This window comes from Mustela nigripes, chromosome 6 (genome assembly GCF_022355385.1).
Source record: "Mustela nigripes isolate SB6536 chromosome 6, MUSNIG.SB6536, whole genome shotgun sequence".
Classification (NCBI taxonomy): Eukaryota; Metazoa; Chordata; class Mammalia; order Carnivora; family Mustelidae; genus Mustela; species Mustela nigripes.
In genome coordinates, this window is record NC_081562.1 from 34,607,633 (window position 1) to 34,618,493 (window position 10,861).

The 10,861-nt window shown below is 34.4% G+C and overlaps 1 pseudogene; it reads right to left on the reverse strand.

The window, feature by feature from the left end:
- Positions 1 to 3,394: 3,394 nt before the first annotated feature.
- On the reverse strand, positions 3,395 to 3,544 carry LOC132020965 (U4 spliceosomal RNA; annotated as a pseudogene).
- Positions 3,545 to 10,861: the final 7,317 nt, after the last annotated feature.

Sequence of the window (10,861 nt, forward strand, 5' to 3'; positions counted from 1 at the left end):
GGAGAAGTGTCTGTTTTCATGTCATCTGCCACTTAATGAAAATGTTAATTATCATTTAGTGGTATAAAAGTAAAGAAAACACCCATGAAGCAGCTCAAATAAAAGTTGTTTTAGGAATGTCAGAAGAAAGCCATTATTTCTCTGTTCACGGAACTAATTGCTGCTTAGCTTAAGAAGGCTGGATGAGTGTGGTGGTACCTAGGCAACCAGCTCTGCTAGTATTAGCATCTGACCTCTAGAGAAAACACAGCAGATCCCTGACATGAGCAAATATTAGCAATGATATTATAAAGCTTTCTTCAGAGTAGTTAAATTTTGTTTGTAGACACTGTGGCACAGATACATTACATCTACATTTCAAATGAGCCCATTCTTCATTGTGTAGATTAATTGGAGCTGAAAGTTTCCAGATGATTATAATTAATATCGTTCCACCTATTTTTTTTTAATTGAGTAATAACATCTACTCATTTTAAGAATGTTATTTGGTAAGGTAGCACCAACAAATGTACTTTCTACGTCCAATGGTAAATAAAACTTCGATTATAACTATAAAATATTTGACTTTAAGCTATAAATTGCATCTCCTTAAATAAGTACTAATTCATTCAAATAGAACATGTTTTAATTAATAATACACCAGTTTATACAATTATTCAAAAGACATGCATAAGTGTCTATTATATGCCAGTCAGTTAAAATTGTTAGTTATGAAGATGAATTAACAAATCAATATGCTCTATCAAAGTAATATACCTCATCAAAGAAATGCAGGCATATAAATAGAGGCAACATGACATTATAGGATGTAAAATAGTATAATGGTTTTTTTCCTATAGAGGTAAGTGGTAGCTACCCAAAGTGGTAGCACCCAAAGTTTCATAGTCATGGGTTTGTAAAAATCAAATATTTAAGGATAAATATCTGCTTTCTAAGACATTATTTTCAAATGTTTTTGAACATGAACCTGAGTTATAAGTACAGCAGACATTGCAAAGCAGGCTACGTGCAGGGACACGCGCATATGTACACATGAACACACATTCACAATAATTACTGAAACTAAAGCCTCATGAAATAATCCTATTCTTATTCTGCAAGTGTATTCTGCATTTGATACACTTAAATTTTCAATTCTGTACTACTTAATTTTAAACCCTATATTAATTCTACAACCCCACTAATGGATCATGATCCACTATCTTAGTATCAAAAACAGTGCCCTAGATGTAATCATATTGGTAACCTGTAGTAGCAGAGAGATTCTAAGTATTGGAATTGCAGGAATAAGAAAGCAGATTTTATGTTTCATTGGAAAGGTGAAATGAAGGGAAAAATATAGCCAGAAAAGGAGGTATGGTGTGTGTCTGTATGTTTTCGTGTGTGTTTTCTCCCTTATCTCTCCATTCTTTATGTCCTCTTGACAGATTCTTTAAATTAGTAAATTCTGTGAGTCTCACTTTAGCCTCACTTTAGTCTGACTTTAGCCAGAGGAGATATAAATCCAGCTGACTCTATTAATAATATAGCCCAGTGGAAAAAGGATAATCACTTAAAGTTATATACATAGCTAAATATTACTGGAAGAATAAGAACTATATACATTTAGGTTAGCCTTTTAAGTTCTGGATCTTATCACTTCAAAACACATTTAGGAAATAGTTGTGGTAAACATGGGATTTAAAAAATAAATTCCCAGATAATCTGAAGGAATCACTTTAGGATTGGTAACAGTCAATGAGAAGGTGTTAATTCTATAATCAAAACATTGTACTTATTAATACATTTTCCTAGAACCATGTCTTGGAAACATTAATTCCAGGTTATAGTTACAAAAGAAATTCTCTAGAATTTATCCTTATCTAACTATCCATAAGATACTGACAAATGATGAAATAATCTCTGTCCACTTAATCTCAAGAGATTTTATAATGTTGTCTCTAGTTCTGCTGTTTAAATTTTCAGAAATACTTTTTCCAATCATTGGGCACCTACAAGAGGCAGAAGTCATAATGATGTCAAATTTAGTTCAGATATATAAACAACCCACATACATCCTGTACAAAGATATAAACACCAGGACATAATATATTTGTATCATTGAACATTAAATTAAATGAAAGAAATAAGAAATTTTTATTACATGAATTTGGTTGCTTCACCAAATAAACGTGGTCAACTTTGTCCCTGCTCACTTTCTTTCCTTTTTTCCCTCCGTATAATATGACAAGAACCACAGAAATAAGGCTTTACCTTTTCCAAGTCCAAGTTTCTTGAAAATTCCGAATATAGCTGGCAGAACTACTTCAAATATGTATCACCATCCTAATACATTTGGAAGGAGACATTTGGTCCCTCGAAATTTCATTTCAAGGAACATGCCCTCGAGCAGTGCAAAGCAGAGAAGCCACATGCAAGAGATGATATGATTTGACAGAAGTTGCAAATCTTGCTGTACCAGCCCAGGCTTCTCTGCCCATCGTTGTGCATCAGGGCTTTATGGGAAAGGAACAAGTGCCAAATGAACATATTATTTGCTCTCAGCCACCTGGTGTGATAACTTATCCTGACCGCACCATAGCCTTTAGACCAATTGAGAAGGCATTTACTTCGTTTTGAGCTTTCAGTGTGACACTGGGGACCAATGTGATTTAATATATAGCCACTCATCAGTCAATGATGTCTGCCATGAGAGTTATTCCATTCTTCTTATTCCATGCCTAAACTGATAACATTATCTATACCTTGATTGATTATCTACAGACACAGAAAGCTATAAGCTTCCTCTCTAGTGACCTAAATTGACACCTTCTTTCAAATTTTCCCATTGTGTCCTTTGAAACTCTAGTCATTCTATGATTGATAAATTCTCTACCTCTGTCCTTCGCTGCCAATATATTTTCCTTTGAGAATATCCATTTCCTACAGCTTACCTATTATCTCACTCCTAACCCTGAGGCTGCTTCCAGAAAAATGGCTTTTCCTTTAATAAAACCCTGATTCGAAGCTTATTCCACTGTTTTTTACTACTTTCTACTCTTTCTGTATTCCTCCAACCATTTGATCTATCAACTCTTATTTTCTCCCTAATCAGTACTGTTTTCTGTCAAAACTTACCTTCTTAACGTCCAGACCCCATCAACTGTTTGTTCTCTTTTGGTTAAGTACCATATCCCACTCCCTTTTTTTCTTACATAATCCTGGATCAAAAACAACTGTGTAGAAGTATAAATCCTGGTTATGTGCTTCTACTAGTTTGCTAGAAAGAAAAAAAAAAAAATCAACAAGTAAGTCTTTTTACCATAATAAATTGTCTTTGATATTACTTCTGAATCCTACAACATCTTACTCCTCTGTTAAGTCAGGGAATCTTTGCAATGATTTCCCTCTAAGCTTTTAATATCTACTCAAATTCGTTGTCAAAAGGAAATGTTTTCCTTTTAACAGACATGTATAGCTGAGAAATGGCATAGGTTTCCTTTTTTAGCAATAATTTCGTCTCGGATAAACCTCATTGGCTACCATACTACCACTGCGCAAAGCTAGGTTTCCTTTTTTTTTTTTTTTTTAAGAGAATCTTAATTATTTAATTTGGTTGGGCTTATTAATGATAGTCCTGTTTGTGCATTAAATGTGATGGTAGCTTCTTGGTTTTTTTTTTAAGATTTTTTTTTTTTTTAATTGACAGGGGGAGCACAAGCAGGAGGGGCAGCAGAGAGATAGGGAGAAGCAGGATCCCTGCTGAAGAAGGAGTCCAACATGGGGGGGGCTTGATCTCAGGACTCTGGGAAGGCAGATGCTTAACGCTTCACTGACAGAACCACCCAGGCACCCCTAGCTTCTTGTTTAGAAATAAAGTATTTTATACACTACTTGCAAATAAAAATGTAAAAATGACATGAGAATAAATGCTGATTTAAGCGCTTCCTTTAAGCTCTTACTATCAAGAACAAAAGAAGAAAAACATTCTCTTGATAATTGGGAAGAAATGACAACTACAACGAAAACAGATTGAATTCAGAGTATGACAAGAATTCTGAGTTTGGTAACAGATACTCTGCTGTAACTTCCACAGTGTTTTTATAGACATTTTAGGAGTCTTTGGTTTTTATTGCTAGCAGTTTTGCTTTAAATTAAGGTTGAACATCTGGGGCACCTGGGTGGCTTAGTTAGTTGAGCGTCTGACTCTTGGTTTCACCTCAGGTTGTGATTTCACAGTCCTGGGATGAGCCCTATGTGGGGCTTCACACTCAGCATAGAGTCTGCTTCTCCCTCTCTGCTCCTTGACTCATGCCCATTGGTCTCCTCATATAGGGGTATATGAGTTTGAGTTTCTAGGAGGTAACATCCTGGCTATTTGTCTGAGTGTTCCTGAAGTATATTTGATATACAGAGAAACATTTTTGCCTGTGAAATAATTGATTTCTTTTTTTTTTTTTTAAGATTTTATTTACATGAGAGAGAGAATGAGAGAGCATGAGAGGGGAGAGAGTCAGAGGGAGAAGCAGACTCCCTGTTGAGCAGGGCACTGGATGCAGGACTTAATCTTGGGACTCCAGGATCATGACCTAAGCCGAAGGCAGTCACTTAACCAACTGAGCCACCCAGGTGCCTGAAGTAATTGATTTATAATTGAATTCAGCAAGATAGGGATCTTTGAGTTTGTGGTCCTCTACTTTTAAGGGTGGATGTTACACAGCATGAAAAGGCTAATTCATGAACAACCATTTAGGGATATAAAAACCCTTCCTTGATTAAAGCATAAATATTTCCGCGACAGTTTGCTAAAACTTATATTTTTTTCCATGTCTTTTAAAATAGATAGACTGGTAAACTGTAGGAAAAATATAATAAGAATGCAATGGGGTAAAAATTATTTATACCAATTAGAAAAACTAGGAAGTATAGATATACTAAAATTAGATAATCATAATTTATAGTTTCATAAACTACAAATGCTATTAAATATAAAGTTTAGCTAATAAAAAGAGCATAAGAAAAATAATAGCAATAATCATATTAAAAAGTGTGAATTATATACACAAATACTAAAGGAATAAAAATACAAATATTTTGACATAATCTGTAATGAATATGAAAAATTAATTAAGTGGATATATTTTAAAAATAGTTAAAATTATGACACTAAATGTATACCAATAGTCTATAATTCTGTGGCTTACATGAAGTTTCACTCCACCCCCCCCCCCAACTATACTGGACATTAACTGGAGCTGTCTTCCAGGTTTTCTGCCTACAACAACCTGAAAGAAATAGTGTTGGATTAAGAGGAGGATTTAAAGTGAACAAGCCCCAGTCTGTATTGAATGAAGGTATTCTGGAAGCTATATGGAGTGGAAAAGTGTTTTTAATTTATTTTTTTAAACAAATGATTTCTCTAATGTTGAAGAGACTATTAATACTTTCCAATCAGTAAAAAATGGTTCCATTTACCAACCCAGACATTTAAGTAACTCTTAGCAACAAAATATACAAGTAAACAAAGGTAACAACACAAAAACAAACTTTCAATGTGTTCATAACAAAAGAACATGGTGCTGGGGGGAATGAGGAAGCAAATTGACAGAATAAGTTCTTATTGTAGATTATATGAAAAATAAGTAACAAAAAGGAATCAGCTCTTTTTCTTTGACATGGGGGAACTCTCTCTTTAAGACTGTATCAACATGGAAGGGACTGGAAGAGATTATGCTGAGTAAAATAATTCAAGTAGAGAGAGTCAATTACTCGGTTTCACTTACTTGTAGAGAATAAGGAATAACATGGAGGACATTGGGAGATGGAGAGGAGGAGTGAGTTGGGGGAAATTGGAGGGAGAGACAAACCATGAAAGACTGTGGACTCTGAGAAACAAACTGAAGGAGATGGGGAGTTGAGTGAGCCTGGTGGTGGGTATTATGGAGGGCACGTATTGCATGGAGCACTGGGAGTAGTGCATAAATGATAAATTTTGTAACTCTGGGGAAAAAAAAAAAGACTAATCTTTGGCAAAATCTCATCCAAAATGGTTTTTCATCTTTTAATCTACACAAAGGATCATTGAATGTTTCCATAGTCACTTTCTAATATAGCAGTACTTACTGTATTGCAATAATCCCTTAATTCTCTCTCTTTTTTTTTAGTAGACTAAAAGAACCTTCAAGACAAAAAATGTGTCTTTTAATTTTTCTACAATATATCTGTTGCAGTACCTTGACAGTAGATCATGGATAAACACTTGATGAACGTAGTGCATGAATCAGTGACCAGGATAGAGAAAGCTCTCAAAATAATGTGTTTTCAACTGAATTGACCATATCTATCCTACTGAAAATTAGTATATGTGCTGCCGAAGCGAGCACATATCCTACTGAAAATTAGAATGAACTCTCATTTCTCTTCACCTCTGTTAAACATGAGGTCCTATATTCTATTTCTCCTTTTGTTGGTATATTCTCTTAGCATCAATATTCATTCCATTCCCATTTTATTACACTGCATGCCATGTCATGTAGTATTTATATTACTAAAAAGAAACACTGTTTTAAAATGTATAGGACATACTTTATTAAAAATTTATTTTTAATTTTTTGTAATTTTACTTTATTTTTTCTTCAATGTTCCAAGATTCATTATTTATGCACCACACCCAGTGCTCGATGCAATACATGCCCTCCATATTACGCACCACCAGGCTCATCCAACCCCCGCCCCAAATTCTCTCTTTCTTAGAGTCCACAGTCTCTCATGGTTCGTCTCATTCTCTGATTTCCCCCGACTCACTTCTCCTCTCCATCTCCCAAAGCCCTCCATGTTATTCCTTATGCTCCACAAGTAAGTGTGACCATATGATAATTGACTGTCTCTGCTTGACTTATTTCACTCAGCATAATCTCTTCCAGTCCCATCCATGTTGATACAAAAGTTGGGTATTTATCCTTTCTGAGGGAGGCATAGTAGTTCTTTGTATATATGGGCCATATCTTCTTTATCCAGTTGTCTTTTGAAGGGCATCTTGGTTCTTTCCACATTTTGGTGACTGTGGCTATTGCTGCTGTGAACATTGGGGCACATATGACACTTCTTTCACTACATCTGTATCTTTGGGGTAAATACCAAGTAGTGCAATTGCAGGGTCATAGGGCAGCTCTATTTATAATTTCTTAAGGAATCTCCACACTGTTTTCCAAAGTGGCTGCACCAACTTGCATTCCCATCAATAGTGTAAGAGGGTTCCCCTTTCTCCACATCTTCTTCAACACTTGTTGTTTACTATCTTGTTGATTTTGGCCATTCTAACTCATGTAAGGTGGTATCTCAATGTGGTTTTGATTTGAATCTCCCTGATGGCTAATGATGATGAATATTTTTTTCATGTGTCTGCTAGCCATTTGTATGTCTTCTTTGGAGAAGTGTCTGTTCATGTCTTCTGCCCATTTTTTGACATGATTATCTGTTTTGTGTGTGTTGAGTTTGAGAGTTCTTTATAGATCTTGGATATCAGCCCTTTGTCTGTATTGTCATTTGCTAATATCTTCTCCCATTCCATGGTGGGCTCTGTTTTGTTGACTGTTTCTTTTGCTGTGCATAACCTATTACTATAGCACCAATAACCATAAGATATCTGGGAATGAACCTAACCAAAGACGTAAAGGCTCTGTACTCAAGGAACTATAGAATACTCATGAAAGAAATTGAAGAGGACACAAAAAGATGGAAAAGCATTCCATTCTTATGGATTGGAGGAATAAACATTGTTAAAATGTCTATACTGCCTAGAACAATATATACTTTCAATGACATCCTGATCAAAATTCCACTGGTATTTTTCAAAGTGCTGGAACAAGCAATCCTAAAATTTATATGGAACCAGAAAAGACCTCAAATTGCCAAGGAAATGTTGAAAAAGAAAAACAAAACTGGGGGCATCATGTTGCCTGATTTCAAGCTTTCTTACAAAGCTGTGATCACCAAGACAGCATGATAGTGACACAAACACACACACACACAGACCAGTGGAACAGAGTAGAGAGCTCAGATATGGACCCTCAACTCTATGGTCAAATAATAATCGACAAAGCAGGAAAAAATATCCAGTGGAAAAAAGACAGTCTCTTCAATAAACGATCCTGGGAAAATTGGACAGCTATGTGTAGAAGAATGAAACTCAACCATTCTCTTCGACGATAAACAAAGATAAACTCTAAATGGATAAAAGACCTCAACAGGAAGCAGGAATCTATCAAAATCCTAGAGGAGAACATAGGCAGTAATCTCTTCAACATCAGCCACAGCAACTTCTTTCAAGACATGTCTCCAAAGGCAAAGGAAACAAAAGCAAAAATGAACTTTGAGGACCTCGCCAAGATCAGGAAATACTTAAAAAAAAATCATCCTGCACAATGTTGTTAGTGTCATTCTCACTTGGTTTAAAACTTGGTCATTGAAAAAAGGAGTGGACCCCTCCAAAGTGTCAATATTTTGGGGACTGAGTCAGGGCTTTGAAGGGGAGGTAAAGGGTAGAACTTGGGAAACAAAATACATGCAATAATTAATAATAATAATAATAATATATTTAATTGAAAGATAGAGAGCAGGTTTACATTTTATTTCAGATAAATATCTGGCTTTGGAATGCCTACTAGATCTTGTAGGTTCTTACTCCACAGACTAGGGCAAACATGCTGACAAGTCGGGGCGCCTGGGTGGTTCAGTGGGTTAAAGCCTTTGCCTTTGGCTCAGATCATGATCTCAGGGTCCTGGGATGGAGTCCTGCATTGGGCTCTATGCTCAGCAGGGAGCCTGCTTCCTCCTCTCTCTCTCTCTGCCTGCCTCTCTGCCTACTTGTGATCTCTCTCTGTCAAATAAATAAATAAAATCTTAAAAAAAAAATGACAAGTCAGGTTTCAGCATGATGAACCTAGCAATCAAAAGCCTTCCTACAGGAGATTTATCAAGAGGAAGGATGGTAGACATCAGCATTACGGACTTGAGCTTAGGTAAAAACATCAAAAGAATTAAGAATAATAATTATGTGACACTATCATTATTGTCTATAATATCTTCTATATAAAGTTTTTTTTACTGTTTTTGAATAGAAAGGGTAACTATAAAGCTAATGTCACTTCTATGACAAAGTTACACTTACATACAACTCTTTTTTGTGTTTGAAAACATTGTTCAGTTTAAGATAGGATTCTCTTAACTGTTTATGAGTCACAAATTTGTGATTTAAATCACGAATTGTAAACAATAATAAAATAAGTTAGCATCTAATGAGACATTTCTTGGTGATAGTGAGAAGTTAGAAGCAAGTTAGATAGCAAAGAAAAGCCACATTTTAACGTAAACTGTTTAGGAAAATCTGTATTCTAGATACTGTATTCTCTGGCAATCAAAGGATGACTATACTTGAAACAACACTCAAAAAATGGTTTAAGTTTAGATGTGTTTATATTTGGTAATAAACAGAGATTCCTATAAACCTGACTTGATTAAATGGTTGTAAAAATAATTTCCTATGAAATCAGTCATTTCATTTTTAATCACTGTCTGTAAGCTCATTCTGGAGAAAATATTTGAGTATCTATCATCATTTCTTAGTCATTACTTAGAAAATGAATGTAGCTCATGGATTTTAGTGCTTTCCAGAATATGCAATTTTAAAGCACATAAAAATTCTCATGCTTTAAGAAATAAAAAGTTTTGCATGACTATTTACCAAAAAATATAAGCTATTACTTTGTAAAATCAAATGAATTCACATGTAAGATTTTGTATCCTTAATTCTGATTTTTAAAAAAATCTGTCTTTAAAATATTACAGTACATTTTGGCTGAGGTAAAATTTCAAATCTCAAAGGTATACTTTTTTTCCACATTACTTTTTTATTTATTCAATCACCATGACTACTCATATTCAACTCTTCGCACCTGCAGGTGAATCAAAGCCAAGTTCTAAGATGTTTTGGCATCTTACTTCTTCATAGGGGAAAAGAGAAAGTCAAACTCTGTTTTTTGCTGACCTTACATTATAGTGTACATGAAAAGCAGCAGATACATATTATTTTTTTCCCTTGGTCTGTTTTAATCTCAGTGACTGTTGTCTTCATGAGAACCTACTTATAAGATGAGTTGGATATACAATAAAGGGAAATAATTTTGCTAGTGCTTCAGGACCCATTGGCTGATCTAACTGTAATAAATTGTGACATATCTTTTATGATTACTTATAGTAGATGACTGAATAATGCCTTCATCATATATTCCTGAACTGTTTAAGTAATCATGTCTGCTGTTGTAAGCTTTATCTGAGACTAATGGACTGCAATGTGAGTTATGAGTCCTCAACTGAAGCTCTTAGTATAATATGATACTTAACTTTCTTGCCACAAAGGTTACATGATATGTGAACATCATGAAAATATGTGTGCATGAACATATGACTATTGACTGATAAATTTTGATTTTTTCTGCATAAGTAATGAAAAAGTACTTCATGTATTAACAACTAAGTTTATGTGTTACCTATCCACAAAAGAAAACATTTTTTATTAGAAAATATATGTAGTTTAATTGATGAGATGTGATTAGACACTTACAATTGTTGGTATAAATTTATAATGACATACATATTTATTTATCCAAGTCCTGAACTATTACTCATTCTTCTGCATCTTTTTTAGGTACCTGAAAAATGGGATTTTTTGTTAAATTTCCTACACTATTTTGTTAAAACAAATTTATTAGCAATAATAGCATTAAAACAGTATAAAACAGTATAAAAACAGTATAAAACAGTAACAGATTAATAGCAATAAAACAGTATGATTTGAAGCTATAGTATCTTAGGGGACTTGATT